The sequence below is a fragment of the Bos grunniens genome, chromosome 7 (assembly GCF_055505025.1).
Source record: "Bos grunniens cultivar Pamir isolate PY7600 chromosome 7, Bosgru_T2T1.0, whole genome shotgun sequence".
NCBI classification, from domain to species: Eukaryota; Metazoa; Chordata; class Mammalia; order Artiodactyla; family Bovidae; genus Bos; species Bos grunniens.
The window spans coordinates 86616222-86633917 of record NC_141171.1 but is presented as its reverse complement, the minus strand read 5'-3'; the positions used below and the strand labels follow the sequence as shown (position 1 = coordinate 86633917).

General features: G+C 37.6%; 1 long non-coding RNA gene across 1 annotated transcript in view; it reads right to left on the bottom strand.

Annotated features, from left to right (window-relative positions):
- Positions 1-681: 681 nt before the first annotated feature.
- The window catches only part of LOC147369925 (uncharacterized), a 28772-nt gene continuing 11757 nt past the window's right edge, over positions 682-17696 (bottom strand). Inside the window, exons 2-3 of the long non-coding RNA XR_015168113.1 lie at positions 16131-16233; positions 682-792 (exon numbers count right to left, since the gene is read on the bottom strand). This is a non-coding gene — a long non-coding RNA (uncharacterized LOC147369925). The remainder of the gene's footprint in view (positions 793-16130; positions 16234-17696) is intronic.

Below are 17696 nucleotides of genomic sequence, written 5' to 3'. Positions count from 1 at the left end.
TCAGTCGTGTTTGACTCTTTGCAACCCCATGGATTATAGCCTGCCAGGCTCCTCTGTCCATGGAATTCTCCAGGCAAGAATACTGGAGTGGGTAGCCATTCCCTTCTCCAGGGGATCTTCCTGATGCAGGGATCAAACCCAGGTATCCTGCACTGCAGGTGGATTCTTTACAACCTGAGCCACCAAGGAAGACCCTTAGGAATTTAGCCATTATTATTTTAACAGCTTCAGGTACAGTTCAGGAAGAGTTCAAGGCCTGATGGAAGCTATAATATTCAATATCCTATCATACAGCTAAAGAGTCATTTGCATGAAAGTATCCAGTTTGCCTGGAGAACTGGCAAATGATATCAAAGTGGATAGTAATAAAAACAGTTGCTGAGTGATTCCAGCATGCTAATTGTCTTATACAATATTTTGGACAAAGCCCAAGACACAAAGAGGTAAAACCAAATCATATCAGTCCATATCCATTCTTTCCTCCTCCAACAGCATCAGAATTTTTAGCTGGAAACAGGATACACAGAATAAAACTACATTTTCTAGACTCCCTTTAGCCATTAGGGAGCCTCCTGTACAGGAGGCCCGTTGAAGCGTCATATGACACCTGGGAACCTTCTTTAGGAGATAATGCTCATATAAACTTTGTGCCGTGCTTCTTCGCTTCTTCTTCCATCTTGCTTCTTAGAATACACACATTTTATTTTTAACCATGAAGTTGAAACTACTTGTGACAGAGCAATGGGGCAGAAAACATGTTTTCTGACATTGTGAAGTGCTGTGGAGCCTGGCCTGTAAGAAGAGAAAGGAATAGGTTTCAAATCGTTTACACCACAGCTATGATGATTTTGTCGCTTGTGAACAAATGAATTCTAAATCCATCAAAATTTATGGGGGCCAATTCAAAATGTGTGATTAATAAGGCTTTATTTTATCTTGATACATCATTAGTAAGTAGACAGGTTCTATTTAAGATTTTTACTTTTTATTCCTGTAAAAAATATTCTATTCTGTGGAGTCTACTAAAGGCTTCCTCGCCTCTTCCCTCTTCCTTGCTCTCCATCCAAAGGATCCAAAAAAGAATTTACATTCTTTCAAATAGCCTGTACTGTAAAACACTTACACCTAACATACACACATGCACACTCATACACACACACACATACACAGTGGGATATGGGATAGGAAACAGATGACTAATTCTGCCTGTAAGTCTCAGGAGTTCCACTGAGATGATATTATTTTAATTGAACCTTAAATGTAGAGTATAAAAGGGAGGCAAAATATATGTCAAGCAGAATGGCCATCAAAATGAATAGCTTTCTGAAAGCTGATGACCAATTTTTGAAAATAAATAAGGTTAGCATGAGAGAAGTAGAAGATGATGCTGAGTCCACCTGGGCCTTGCTGAAGTCCTTAGATTGCTTCTTTAGGACCTCATTAGGAACTTTTAGATATCAAATGACATGATCCTTTTTGTACTCTAGAAGTATTATTATGGAATAAGTAAAGGGAGGTGTGAAATGAGAAGAATGGAGATAATTAGGGCATTATTAGAGGGTTCATTCACTGAAAATGGGATTAGGATGAGGAGATGGATCCCAAGATTTGGTTGGAAACTTAGTGGTTCTATGGGGTGAGGCAGAGGAGCAGAGAGATCAGGGAAGAAGATAAAAAAAGATAAAATTCTTTAATTCCTCTTGGTGTATAAATAACAGCTAAAGCCATGAGGTGTGCTGTCTCTCCCAGGGGTACAGAGTTGCAAGACACAACGGCTGAGGACAAAACTCTAGGATACAGGTGGAGAAGAGAAGAGCAAGAGAATGTGAAGGTGTTTGCTGGGTGGGGTTGGGGAAGAGGGTCGAGCGATATCAAGGGAGAGTCGCAAGGAAGGCCAAGAAGCAGAGAGCAGGTGGGTTGGAGTACAGTGATGGGCTAATATTTCATGATGACTTGACTGAAGTCTATCTTTCCAACCAGACCACAGCCTTACATATGTTTTGTTCACCATTCTATCTTCAGCTTATAATTGAAGTTCAACACCCACCATATTGTAGTTGCTTGTTAAACATGTGTTGACTGAATAAGTACCCAATTCAGAGATTCACTAAGGCTTAGGAGGGACTCAGAGTTCAGTTTTTTGAAAGAGATTGTATCAAGCATAACCAAATGCTAAAAAATAAAAAAGACTGAAGTTTAATACTTGCATCCTATGTCTGGCTTATGAACAGCGTGGATCTTATGAAAAGCATTTGAGGGTTCCATTTAGAAAGAATGTGGGCTTTATGCCCTTCAGTTGTTCAATCATGCATCCTAATTTGGAAACCATGATTGCCTCACTTCTAGGAGCAGATTTCTAGTTGATGCAGACATATTTGGCTAGTCCGTACTAAGGGAGATGATAAAAAGACTGAAAGGAGTTCCCTGTTTATTCCACAAAACTTTGTTGAGGCAACAGAAAATCATAAAGGTGCAAAACAAACACACAGAACCAAAAATACTGTATCTGAGTGAAGAATTATACTTTTGGAAACTAGACTTACATCTTGGGGTCTGAAATATAGCCCCCAGCAAATACTGGTACTGAAAAGAAGAGAGAGAGGATTCAGATGAAGGAAATGTTAATAAGAACTCATGTAGAAATAGCATAGAAACCAAAAAACAAATTGAGACTATAAATATCAGATGTAATGTTACTGGAATCCTTGTTGGAAAACACATTCTAAGTTAAAGCATAAAAATGATGGTTGAGCATTTTTAGGTTTATAAAAGGCTTAAAAATTAAACTGCTAGGCATGGAATGTAGAATATTTTCATTTAGTTTTTAATTTCTCCTACATAGGTGGTCCTCAGATCCAGAGGGTTTTGGAATAAACAAAGCAATGTACTGTTGTTAAAGTTAGAGGTTTTTATTTTCATGCAGTTTTATTTCCATTTGAATTAGTTTAAGCACCCACAGACAACAAAACTGTGCTCAATTTGACCTCTTATAGTTCGGTTCCTAAGAGGAATAACATTTCAAAATAAAATGTTTATAGAAAATCTGTTATGTTTAATGTTTAACAGGGATAGGATATAACACTGTCCAGTCTTACCCAACTACCAGTGCTGAGGTTCTTCTTCCTCAATGTTACTACATTTCAGGACGCCTGCAAGTGTCATTCCAGATAGGACTCAGCTAACCCTTGGCAAAATTATTTAAGCTGAAAATTATTTAAGGACCGGCATCTGTAGTTGGGTTAAATGACACCTCCCTTATGGAAGAAAGTGAAGAAGAACTAAAGAGCCTCTTGATAAAAGTGAAAGAGGAGAGTGAAAAAGTTGGCTTAAAGTTCAACATTCAGAAAACTAAGATCATGGCATCCGGTCCCATTACTTGATGGCAAACAGATGGGGAAACAGTGGAAACAGTGGCTGACTTAATTTTTTGGGCTCCAAAATCACTGTAGATGATGATTGCAGCCATGAAATTAAAAGACATTTACTCTTTGGAAGGAAAGTTATGACCAACCTAGACAGCATATTAAAAAGCAGAGACATTACTTTGCCAACAAAGATCTGTCTAGTTAAGGCTATGGTTTTTCCAGTAGTCATGTATGGATATGAGAGTTGGACTATATTGAACTGTGGTGTTGAAGACTTTTGAGAGTCCCTTGGACTGCAAGGAGATCTAATCAGTCCATCTTAAAGGAGATAAGTCCTGAGTGTTCATTGGAAGGACTGATGTTGAAGCTGAAACTCCAATACTTTGGCCAACTGATATGAAGAGCTGACTCATTTGAAAAGACCCTGATACTGGGAAAGATTGAAGGCAGGAGGAGAAGGGGACAACAGAGGATGAGATGGTTGGATGGCATCATCAACTCAATGGAGATGAGTTTGTGTAAGCTCCAGGAGTTGGTTATGGACAGGGAGGCCTGGTGTGCTGCAGTCCATGGGGTTGTGAAGAGTCAGACATGACTGAGCAACTGAACTGACTGAGTGACTGACTGATCTGTAGTTGGAAGGCTCACCCCACCACTAGAGGCAACTTGCTCTGTCCAGGTAATGAGCTGTCTCTACATGTTGAATGGATTTTCACGGGACTCCCTGACGCTGGCCCCTCAGGTAATGGGTAGTATCTCTGTGAGGACTCCATTTCCCTCAACATGGTTCTTCTACCCCTAGGTCAGCCTCTCTTGTCTCTCACTCCCTGATTTACTAAAATGGTGTGTCCCATGCAGCTCCCCGTTTCCAACTCCCTCTGCTCTCTTCCTTAGCCCATATAAACCTATATTCTCTGGTATATGTATGCACAAGAAGTGGTCTACATTTCTGCTATTCTTTATTCTATTTAACTATTATAGCATAAACCCCATGCCCAGCTTTCTTCAGGTCTTCCTTCTTTATTGATTACTTTCTCCTTTTGTTCTTACTGTAAAAAAATTCTACTCTTTGAGGAAATATGGGTACCTTTGACTCAAGGTGGAAAGGTCTCATAGAAGGAAGTAGGAAAAACCAAACATAGAAATTAATATTTTAGGATGCCTTACAGCAAATGGTAACAACCATGCTGTTGATGGATGTTTCATAAACAGACAAGCCTTAGTCTGGATTGTGGATATAAAATCAGTGTATAAATTGAGCCTAAGAAGTAACCATTGTGTACAGACACTCTCTCTCTCTCTGTATATGTGTGTATATATACATACAAACATACATACATGTTTATTCACCACCTCTCCCCAGCCATACACACATCTGTATCTACTCTCTAAAAGTCTCAGTCTCTCTTTTCATAATTTCAAATTTTTGAAGGGAAATCTGATCTAACTTCTGTTTTTAAGCCAGACTATAGAAGTAATATTTGCTGACCAGCTGTGCATAAATCATTTTGGATGAGATCCCCACCCTGGTTCAGTTGAATTGTGGAGCAACACGGTAGAAGATATAGCTACATCAGGAGGGATTGTGGACCGGGCAACAATCAGCATTTCTGGGTTGATTTCTCTTACACATACCTACACCTTGGTATTTCATCTATAATCCAGACCAATCTAAGACCTTGTCTCTCCTTTTGATTGTTAAATAGCCTATTAATTTGTCTGTTTTCAGTCACAGTCAGGTTGGCATCCAGCACCTCATTTTGAGATTTTAATTTTTCTAAACTCTATGCTTCTCATGCCTTTTTCAGCCTAAACATTCAACTATGGCTCACCATTGCCTATGTTCCCAAAGTATGTTCTACAGGATGCAAATAGGGTTTTACACACTCAGTAAGTATTCTGTCTTTAAATAAGATTGGTAAACAATGATTTAACTCATTCTCACCAAATTTATTTTCCCAGGATTCCTCAGATATGTTAATAGGCTGAGATGTAATACTTTTTTAGGGCAATATAAGATGCAGTTTTCCCCAAACTTACTTAAATAAACTTTTCTTTATGGATCACTAAATCTGTATGGAATATCCTTTAGCAAAACCCTGGCCATTAGCATAAAATAAAATTTATTACATGGTATGGTTAGGTCCTCTACAATCTATATTCTCAACTTATGTCCCGCATATGAATTTTCTGTTTAGCTATATAAAATGAGATTTTAACCCATTGTTTTGACCTTATTATTAATATATTTTACTTTGTCATACATTTTTTGTCTTAATAAAATAAAATTTCTGTAATCTACCTCTCATGTCTCTTCCTGTGTTTCTCTTTCTAAATTTCTTCCTTTGACTTATTCTCCCACTCCGCTTCTCTGCACTTTTCCATCATCTTGTTCCTTTGCTTTTTTTCTTTTTTACCATTTTCACAAAATTGACCATTTTTTTTCATTTAACTAAATAAAAAAGTGTAATAGATGATAAATCCATAATCTATAAAATTTGGTATAGATAAAAATAATTTACTTAAATATTTCTGATAAACATAAAAATATAGTCCCCAGTGAAATATTTCAAATAATAAAAATTTTAAAGGGAAATATTTTAACTGCTATAAGAATATGATCAAAAATTTAATTGACTTAGAAAAGATCACTTAGGAAAAACTTTTAAGAGAGGTTATCAATATTTTCATAATCATGATTAGCATGGTTATATTTAGGATATCCTTTAAGTCAAGATATGTTCAGGGCCAAAAGAGTAATCCTAAGTATAGGCAGAAGTGTTAAGAGGAAGGAAAAGTTTTCCCCATTTATTCATTCTCATTAACTCACTAGTATACTGGCGTAACCTATTTACATGGTAGAGATACTTTCCTTCCATTTTGCACTCATCGCTCTAAGCATCCTTCCTCCTTTCCACTGCTCCAATTTCTACACATTTCTCAAGAGCATCTTCTCATGAAACTTTCTGTGATTATCTTAGTCTAACTTAAAATCCTTAAAAAATATTTATGTCAGTGGGAAAGTTTTGTCAATGACATATGCTCAACTGCTTGTTCTGAGAGTACTAGATATACCCTGCGTGCTAAGTCGCTTCAGTCATGTCTGACTCTTTGAGACCCTATGGACTGTAGCCTGACAGGCTCCTCTGTCCATGGGATTCTTCAGGCAAGAATACTGGAGTGGGCTGCCCTGCCCTCCTCCAGGGGATCTTTCTGAGCCAGGGGTCACACCTGCATCTCTTGTGGCTCCATCATTGGCAGGCGGATTCTCTACCATTAGCACCATCTGGAAGCCTGCGGTAGTGTGTCTCAGTCGTGTCTAGCCACTGTAACAGGTTGTTGGATGGCCATCAGGATTTGACGATGCCAATGAAAAATTAAAAGCAGCAAGAGAATAGAACAGTTGACATAGATAATTTTCGGTGTGACTTTATGAGCTAAAAATTCATTGGCTAGTTGAAATAATGGTCAAAGTTAATTTATTCTGTTAGAGTAAAGAGAATTCTTCAGTCAACAGGCAAATCTTATACAATTTTTAATAGACTAATTAGAAGAAACAAATGTCACAAATATTCATTACCTTTTAAAGATATGATATCAAATTCTTAATCTGAATTTCAAGAAGCATAGGAAGCATGGCAACTATGAGTTTAATTAGCTTAAGTTGATAAATTGCATCTTAAAAATAAAGATTATATAGCAACCCAAATGAATCCGTTCACATAAGTTTAAAATTTATTAGTGAGACATTCACAGACTAATTACAAAAGTTGTTAGGTTATGAATATAAAAGGAAGGAAAATAGAAAATTCATATATCTTGTCAAAGATATTTTAATTCCTTTGTGTCTCCAGTTTCTGGAACAAAGGCAAATGCCACAAAACCTCAGGAGAGAGGGTATTTATTAGTGTATTTGTGTTATCTACTTTTGTACTTTATCTTCTAAAACTTGCCATCTTGTCATCCAAAATATTTTCCCCTTCCAACTTAGAGTGGAATTTGGTTCCTCCAGAAAAGGCTCTTTGTTAATGTGTATTTCTTAGCTCTCTTCTTTATCAAGTTCTATGTGGACTGTGTAGTGATAGTGAAATGAAACCCCATTAAGAGTAAGAAAGAAAAATCTTTAGTGCATTTTTTCTATTTGCCAAATAAATGATTGTTTTTTCTATGTTGAGCACTTATCTATATTTCTTATGGATTGCAAACACAAAAAGCAAAGCATTTTTCATAACCTCAATTTGCTTGAGAAAAAGAAATTAGGTTTTAAAAAGCATTATTTTTCCTTTTCAAATTAATTTACTTGGGAATAACTTCCCAACAAAAAGCTATGGCCATGGCACTCATACTCTTTTAAGTTTATGTTCCCCTTTTAAAGGAAATGGTCAAATTTAACTCCTCTTCTTCTTATCTGCAAAGTGTCCTACTGTGTCAGATATATGTCTTGACAGCTTTTCTTTAATAGTTCAAGGTTATCATTGACCCCTTTGACGGCATAAGCCTCTGTAGAAAGTAGCCCAATTTTCTATGGGTGGGAAACAGCCTGGAAAACTTACCCAGCTACAAACAGGGTCATTTATTATTGAAAAGGAAGGATGACTCAGAGGGAGGAACCAACAGCCTCCAAGAATCATTTCTTAGGATACGGATTATACCCTAATCAAGTATCTGACATCACCTGTCCAGCCAGAGTTCAGAAGTACACTGAACCCTTGGCTGCTCTGGGCCTACCATTCCTTCCTTTCTTGGATGGTAGTGTCTATTGTGGTCATTCTATCTCTACTTCTGCATATTATGTTGGGTGTGTGTGTGTAGGAGCAGATTCACAGAAGGATTTAGAAGAGCCATAGCCAAGGAAACTAATCTGTGATTCATCATCAGCACTGGACTTCATTTAGATCATGAAAACCCGGACTTCAATCCTGACTTTCCAAGTGAACATGATGAAAACAAACTAGTAACTTTTGAACCTCAGTTTCTTTGTCTGTAAAATGAGAGGTATTCAATCATTTCTGAGGTTCTTTCTCATTCTTTTTATGATTATATCACCTGCAAGTTTTCATTGCTTGTATCACTTTATCATCTTGGCTGAATCAAGAGTTACTACATTTTCTTATTGAGTACTCTATACCTCTTATGAGTCTTTTTGAGCAGCAGATTTCCTGAGAGCACTGATCATTTCCTCTCTGTATTTTCTAAAATCGCACTAGAGTTTATTTGAGAGCCAAGTATTCATGAGATTCTTAATGAATATTAAATAATGAACATGACCAGGTTCATCTGTGGTGTCCTAGGCTGAGATTGCACTATTGCTGCTGATATTTCCTTTGCTTATTAAAACCATTAACAACAGGAGTGTGTGCTCTTTGCTACTGTAACATGACAGATGAGGGAGGTTACAGCAGTGACCTGGTTCATGGCTTCTCAAGTGATTAGAAATTGACTTCTAACTTCACAATGGAATTCAGGAATAACTTACACAATATGAATGAGATATTCTTCATCAGGGTACTACCACAAAAGACATTCTTCGTGGGTTATTTGGGATATATTTTGACAAGATAATCTTTGTTTTAAAGGAACACTTTTAAAAAGAGTAAAAAGACCTTTGATTGCCAAATGAAATACTTAAATAAGGGACCTAAAAACTAGCCTTCTGAGCTGAGGAAGGCTTGGTGAAGGAAGGCTTGGTGAACTATTCAGAGCAAACCGGTGCTATGAAGCATGTTTGAGAACTGTGTTTTTTTCCCTTACTCACAGTCCAACTCAATGAAGCCAGAAGCTTTTTAAAGTTATTTTTATTAGCACCTTCTTTCTTAACAACTACTTTATTTCAACTTGCAGCTGTTATGTAGAATAAATTAAATGATCAGATCAGATCAGATCAGATCAGTCGCTCAGTCGTGTCAGACTCTTTGCGACCCCATGAATCACAGCACGCCAGGCCTCCCTGTCCATCACCAACTCCTGGAGTTCACTCAGACTCATGTCCATCAAGTCAGTGATGCCATCCAGCCATCTCATCCTCTGTCGTCCCCTTCTCCTCCTGCCCCCAATCCCTTCCAGCATCAGAGTCTTTCCCAATGAGTCAACTCTTCGCATGAGGTGGCCAAAGTACTGGAGTTTCAGCTTTAACATCATTCCTTCCAAAGAAATCCCAGGGCTGATCTCCTTCAGAATGGACTGGTTGGATCTCCTTGCAGTCCAAGGGACTCTCAAGAGTCTTCTCCAACACCACAGTTCAAAAACATCAATTCTTCAGCGCTCAGCCTTTTTCACAGTCCAACTCTCACATCCATACATGACCACAGGAAAAACCATAGCCTTGACTAGACGAACCTTTGTTGGCAAAGTAATGTCTCTGGTTTTGAATATGCTATCTAGGTTGGTCATAACTTTCCTTCCAAGGAGTAATTACAAAAGTCTCAAATTCCTTGTTGGAATCCTTTTGACCCATTCAAGTATCTTCTAAATGATGCTACCGCCTGTTTCTTGGCTCTTTGACCTATTATTTGGGAACTTGAGTGTTGAGTTTGCCACTCAAAGAAAAGCCAGATCTTGAGACTTCTTAAAACTATGCTTAGAAAAAGAACTACAGGAATATTCACAATGGAACCAGTTTTTCCCCAGTAGGTACCACAGAAATAGTGATTTTATGGAATATAAAAGATTTATTTATTGTCTGGTTAATATAATCAGCTACAGGGAACAAATGTAACCTTGTATCAGATATGTTTCCTGACTTTGCTATTTAAGTCAATTATGTACACCTAGCCTCTAAAACTAAAGTTCATTTGTTGCAGTAAAAAAAGAAGTGCTCAGTTTAATCCAAAGTCATTAGAATAAACTTGCTTTCTCTCTTTTACCCTCTCTCACCCCCACACACCCACACACTCATATTTATATATAATTAGGGTATAAAGGGATTTTGAGACCAAGTGTAAAGTCATTTCTTACTGACAAAAAGGACTATCTTGTCAGTTCTATTATTTTCATCACTATCATAAGTCATTTGGAAATTTATAGGGAAAAAAGGAAAGGCTTTTCTCAACATACCTTGATTCTTTGTTTTCAATGTATTCCTTCAGCCACAGTAATTGAAATGAATGTCATGATAATGCTTAAATGAAAGATTCAATCTTTTATGGTCCATTGAATTTGTGATGCTTATAATGGGAAGGATAGCAATCCTCTGCATCTGACTTCTACCAGATTGCTGAGCCGAAGAAAGCTAGGCTGGTCATGTAGGCAGCAATGAGCAGTCAGAGAATTGCTTCTTGCCCTAGAAAACTGTACATGGAAATGCCCCTGGTGAAGTTTATTCTTAAACTCTGTGCCTGTAGAGATGCCACAGGAAGGAATGACGTACCGTGGTGATAGCTCTGACCTCTAGTGGGAATCTATGTCAGCCTGATAAATAAAGTCTTTCATGTGATAATTATCCTGAGGCTTTCAGAATGCATTTAAGTTTCCTTTGTAAGGTTGAAGAGCTTATGGGAGCCACAGGGTCTGTGGTCTCTGTTATTTTCACCACTTTCAGTCCAGCAGCTGGGAAGCCACGTTAGCAGCTCAGCAGGACTCAGGCCCGGGGTGCTCTTGCCATGGTTAAGTTAAAGAAGGAAGTTAAGTAATGCTCAGAACTCTTTCATCTGAGGACTGTTCTAAAAAGGGGATGTTTTTCACTTAATACTCAGGAGTTAATTATCAGTAAGAACATGTTTTTCCAAGCCAACATTGAATGATAAGTTTATTTTTGATTGAATTTATAATAATAATACTTTTCTGCTAATGCTTCTGGCTCTTAATCCAAGAAGGTCAAGTAATCAAGTATTTCCCTTAGGACATAGACCTGTTCTTTTCTGCTAGCTTTCTCTAAATCATTTCACTTGCTGATTATAAGATTAGTTTACAGAGAGCCTTTTGAGAATGTTCATGTTTAATTTCTTAGTTTTTATTTTCAATTCTCCCTATATGTGTCAATGGAGAGGATGATACCTAATAGACTCGACTAGGAGTGGGAGGATGATTCATATGAGGTTTGAGTGCTGTTTAAATTTGGAGGAAAAAATTATTCTTTCATTTGGACTTATGTTTTCTAAAATATTCTTTAATTTTTTAAATCCACCTCACTATCCTCCAGTTAACACACAACAAATCATGGGTTTTGGAGTGATAAAAATCTGGGTTTAGGTATTGGTCCTGTCACTGAACCATCTGTGAATTTAGGCAAATTATTGTTGTTGTTCAGTCGCTAAGTCTTGTCGGACTCTTTGTGACCCCATGGACTGCAGCACCCGACTTTCCTGTTCTTCACTATCTCCCAGAGTTTGCTCAAACTCATGTCCATTGCAAATTATACTATGTAGCAGCCAACCAAGAAATGCTGACTCCCTGTCTTGATTTTTCCTATTTTGACTTGAACGTTATTTATTTGCCAGTAGAAACATAGCTCTTTCTTTTCATTTTATCAGTCCATTTTCTTACCCATATAAAATAATACATCTGCTATTAAGGCGTTCCAAAATACATGTGAGAGTTATATTAAACAAATGTAACTGGAATTTATAGATAGGTGGACAGATAAACACAGAGACTCTACTTCTAGAGCTCTATTTCTCAGCCAGCAGCATATATATGCATGCATTTTATATATGTATATATTTATGTATTTTATAAATTAGAATTTATATACATGCAGATTATATATTTGATTGAGTTTTCCATGTCAATATTGTCTTTAACTGTAAATGTCTATTGGCATACAAGCATATAAAATATTATTTATGTTCTCAAAGTCTAAAATATTTGATACAATAAGAGTATATATTTATAATGATAAAATGGCTCCACAAATATGAATAGGCTCATAACAGTGTTACAAACTATTGAAGGGTTTTTATTACATAAAATGAGAAAGTCAACGGTAGAAGAAAAGAAGAAACATGAGAAGATATAACACATCATAATTGATAATAGGAATCATTGCAATTGCATATTTCAGGGTGGTACTTATATGAGTCTCTGAACCTATCCATGCACCAAATATGAATTTTGCATTTCGAGAGAATTGCAAAAGGAAGGAAGCATCACTACTGACACCAAGCAAGGCCCTTTTGGGCTCCTGAGCACAAAAGCTTTTCTGTGTCCCTCAGTTCTTTGAATACAAGAAATAGGCTTCATTCAGCCTTCATGACCTTCCCTGAGTTCCAATGGGCAGATTCAAGCAGTTGTTAATTAGGGAAGGGAAGGGATGCAAGACAAGGGAGAAACAGTCAGGAGGAACAACAGGAGCAACCTTGGGGCAAGGCCTGATTCCTCAACAAGGGATACACACAAAAATACCTTTGAGCTGTTCTGCAGATACTGAAATCCCCTCCAGTTGGGAAAAGTTAACAGTTAACAACCAAAAGCTTTCCCAAGCACTTACCAGTTCGAACCAGAAGGTTGATAATGCTGACTCGGACTTACCTCACAACCAACCAGTCAGAAGAATGTCCAGGAGTTGATCATGCCTTCCTTGAATCATTACTTTAAAACTTCTCACTACCTCTCCAAGTTGAGACATACAGTTTTGAGGGCATTAGCCTGTTGTGGCCCCCTTTGCCTGGCAAAGCAATAAAGCTATTCTTTTGTACTTCACCCAAAACTGTCTCAGAGATTTAACTTGGTATCAGGCTACAGAGATTAGATTCAACTTCCCTATTTTGATCTAAACTTTCTTTCACTATGAAGACAAATTATAACTTGAATTATAAATTAACTCGAAGGAAGGCATACATCTTAGTCAAGTTCAAAAAGTAGACATCTGTCTTAGGGCAAGTTCACAAAGTAAAGACACACCACCTAAATATTCATATCTTTTGTTTAAGAACATTTATGGCACATAAATTCAACCTTAAGAATCAGCTTATATTTGCAAAGAACAGAAATTTTGTTTTAAGTAGAGAGATGTTAGAATATTCTATCATAAAAAAGTCCTAAACATCCCATACTCTTATTTTGTTTTTACTCCTTATCCTTCCTTGTAAAAATAATTCAAATAGAAAGAGAATAGAAATGGTACTAACTTAATAGAAAGAGAAATCCATGGGGAATGAAGCAACTCTATTACATAGTGGAAAACTATATGGCATCTTAGGTTTTTAAGTTTATAGTCTTCACCAAACTGTATTTCCAAGGTGGAAATAGCCTCTAGCTTGCTAAAAGATAATAATGAAATTTCACTTTAAAGGGAGTGTTTGTGAGAGTCCTTTGGGATAGTGCCATATTTGGATGCAATGTGTTCATATATACAGTTGTTAAAGGAGAATAGTAAAAGTTCTATATTAAGAAAAAGCTAACTATAGGCAGGTCAAGAATAATACTCAATTCATTATTTGAAATCATCAGTTCAGTTCAGTTCAATTGCTCAGTCATGTCCAACTCTTTGCGACCCCGTGAATCGCAGCAATCCAGGCCTCCCTGTCCATCACCAACTCCCAGAGTTTACCCAAACTCATGTTCATTGAGTCAGTGATGCCATCCAATCATCTCATTCTCTGTCATCCCCTTCTCCTCCCACCTTCAATCTTTCCCAGCATCTGGGGCTTTTCAAATGAGTCAGTTCTTTGCATCGGGTGGGCAAAGTATTGGAGTTTCAGCTTCAACATAAGTCCTTCCAATGAACACGCAGGACTGATCTCCTTTAGGATTGACTGGTTGGATCTCCTTGCAATTTTAAATTGCCCTTTTGGTAAGTGGGGACCTCTAGACCATGGATTCTGCCTAGCCATCATGACTTCACCAAGACGGAATGCTACAGAATCAGATCAGATCAGATCAGTCGCTCAGTCGTGTCAGACTCTTTGTGACCCCATGAATCGCAGCACACCAGGCCTCCCTGTCCATCACCAACTCCTGGAGTTCACTCAGACTCATGTCCATCGAGTCAGTGATGCCATCCAGCCATCTCATCCTCTGTCATCCCCTTCTCCTCCTGCCCCCAATCCCTCCCAGCATCAGAGTCTTTTCCAATGAGTCAACTCTTCACATGAGGAGGCCAAAGTACTGGAGTTTCAGCTTTAACATCATTCCTTCCAAAGAAATCCCAGGGCTGATCTCCTTCAGAATGGACTGGTTGGATCTCCTTGCAGTCCAAGGGACTCTCAAGAGTCTTCTCCAACACCACAGTTCAAAAGCATCAATTCTTTGGCGCTCAGCCTTCTTCACAGTCCAACTCTCACATCCATACATGACCACTGGAAAAACCATAGCCTTGACTAGACGAACCTTTGTTGGCAAAGTAATGTCTCTGCTTTTGAATATGCTATCTAGGTTGGTCATAACTTTCCTTCCAAGGAGTAAGCATCTTTTAATTTCATGGCTGCAGTTACTCTCTGCAGTGATTTTGGAGCCCAGAAAAATAAAGTCTGACACTGTTTCCACTGTTTCCCCATCTATTTCCCATGAAGTAGTGGGACTGGATGCCATGATCTTCGTTTTCTGAATGTTGAGCTTTAAGCCAACTTTTTCACTCTCCACTTTCACTTTCATCAAGAGCCTTTTGAGTTCCTCTTCACTTTCTGCCAGAAGGGTGGTGTCATCTGCATAGCTGAGGTTATTGATATTTCTCCTGGCAATCTTGATTCCAGTTTGTGTTTCTTCCAGTCCAGCATTTCTCATGATGTACTCTGCATATAAGTTAAATAAGCAGGGTGACAATATACAGCCTTGACATACTCCTTTTCCTATTTGGAACCAGTCTGTTGTTCCATGTCCAGTTCTAACTGTTGCTTCCTGACCTGCATACAAATTTCTCAAGAGGCAGATCAGGTGGTCTGGTATTCCCATCTCTTTCAGAATTTAACACAGTTTATTGTGACCCACACAGTCAAAGGCTTTGGCATAGTCAATAAAGCAGAAATAGATGTTTTTCTGGAACTCTCTTGCTTTTTCTATGATCCAGCGGATGTTGGCAATTTGATCTCTGGTTCCTCTGCCTTTGTTAAAACCAGCTTGAACATCAGGAAGTTCACGGTTCACATATTGCTGAAGTAAAACAACAGAATGGGAAAGACTAAGGATCTCTTCAGGAAAATCAGAGATACCAAAGGAAATTTTCATGCAAAGATGAGCTCGATAAAGGACAGAAATGGTATGGACCTAACAGAAGCAGAAGATATTAAGAAGAGATGGCAAGAATACACAGAAGAACTGTACAAAAAAGATCTTCATGACCCAGATAATCACGATGGTGTGATCACTGACCTAGAGCCAGACATCCTGGAATGTGAAGTCAAGTGGGCCTTAGAAAGCATCACTACGAACAAAGCTAGTGGAGGTGATGGAATTCCAGTTGAGCTATTCCAAATCCTGAAAGATGATGCTGTGAAAGGGCTGCACTCAATATGCCAGCAAATTTGGAAAACTCAGCAGTGGCCACAGGACTGAAAAATGTCAGTTTTCATTCCAATCCCAAAGAAAGGCAATGCCAAAGACTGCTCAAACTACCGCACAATTGCACTCATCTCACACGCTAGTAAAGTAATGCTCAGCTAAATATTCTGTAATCCTGTTTCTTTGGCAGAACTTTCTGCATGAAGTTGACATAAAGCAAACACTCATTCCATGATGGTGAACTTCTTTAGAATATTTTGTTGGCGTTATATATGATGACTCTACTATCTCCCTCTATAGTGTTGCAGCCTTATGACACTGTTGAATGGAAAATTATTTTTAAACTCTACTTACAGTTAGGAAGAGTATGGTTTGATAGACTTGACTGAGTACCTGATCATCCTGGGAAGAACACTGGTTGAGGAGTTGTTACACTTGACTTTGAAGCCTGGTTTAAGCTTTCTCAAATCACTGAGCTCCAGTTGTTTCTTCATGTCTGAAATGAACATGATACATTACCTTGCTACCACCTTTAAAAGATAGTTGTGAGCAGTATTTACCAATTTTGTGTGGCAACTCCCATCCCCTTCTCCCATAAAGTTAATTACCCTGCTCATTCTGTGGTACCTTGTAAATCATTCCTTTATTGCACTTGAATAATGAAGAGAATTGATTATTTACCTGTCAATGCTTTATTAATCTGTAAGATTATTGAGATAAATTGCCAAGGTTTTATTCATCTTTTAATCCCTAGCACCTGGTGTAAAGACAAAGTGGGCATTTAGAAAATTTATTCATTGAATAAATAAAAGGAAACACTTTACAAACTGTGAAGACTATTTATTTATGGTGCTCAAAATTAAGTGTTTTCGTCTCTATGACACCTTTTCTGACTGCACTGTGCTCTTCTTTTTGCCTATGGTATTACCTGGTTTCAATTTCTTCTTTGAAATATGTTTTAATACTAATGTAAATCTTTATTTGTCCATGTTAGATAGAAAGGAAGTGGTTTAATTAGATCCACATCTCTCTTTAACTGATGCTGACATAGCTGGAACTTAAAAAAATTAATTACTAATAAGAAAATTATGGTAAAAGCACTTAATGATGTATACATAAAATACAAAATTAATTTTTTCCTTGGTGAATCATAAAGCATTTCAGTATCATGGAATGTTTTGGGCCAAATAAAAGGAAGAAGGCAGAGAAGAAGAAAAAAGAAAGGGGCAAACAGGGGCTCTGTGACAATCTAGAAGGGTGAGAAATGGAGGGAGATGGAAGGGAGGTTCGGGAGGAAGGGGTCATGGGTGTACCTGTGGCTGATTTTTGACATATGAACAGAAAATTATGAAATTCTGTAAAGCAAATATGCTTCAGTTAAAAAAAAAAGTGTCAAAAAAAAAAAAAAAAGAGAGAAGGGGCAAAGAAAAAAGTTAATATTGTCTTCTAGCTCTACATGTACTTAGAATGTATTAACTTCAGGCTTAGAGAAGAGATTCAGAATAATTAGATAACTTGTTCATTGTCATATATCTGATTGGTAGCAGAGCTATCAAGTATGTCTAAATCAAAAATCTTGTAACCGTTCCACTAAACCACTTTACAAGACTCCAAAAATTCACTTACTTGGTACCAGAATTTAAATTCTGCTGGAAAATTATTATAATAATAAGCCAAGAACTTATATTCTCCTTCAACTACATGTTTTAATGACAAGTACTTGAGGAAAATCATGTTGCAGCCAAAAACTAATTCTGTTCCTGTTTTGGGTAGAGTGTACATCTCATAGCAAAATGTATGAGCTTTTAGTAGCTTTATCTGCCTTAATGGATTTTATTCTGTGGTTTTCTGTTGCCCTTTGTGTCAAAAGAAGCAACTAATATTTGATTGTCAAATTACAGTATTAACTTCAAGCCCCTGATTGTTCAGCCCTAGGTTTATGAGTCCAGTACAGTTCTG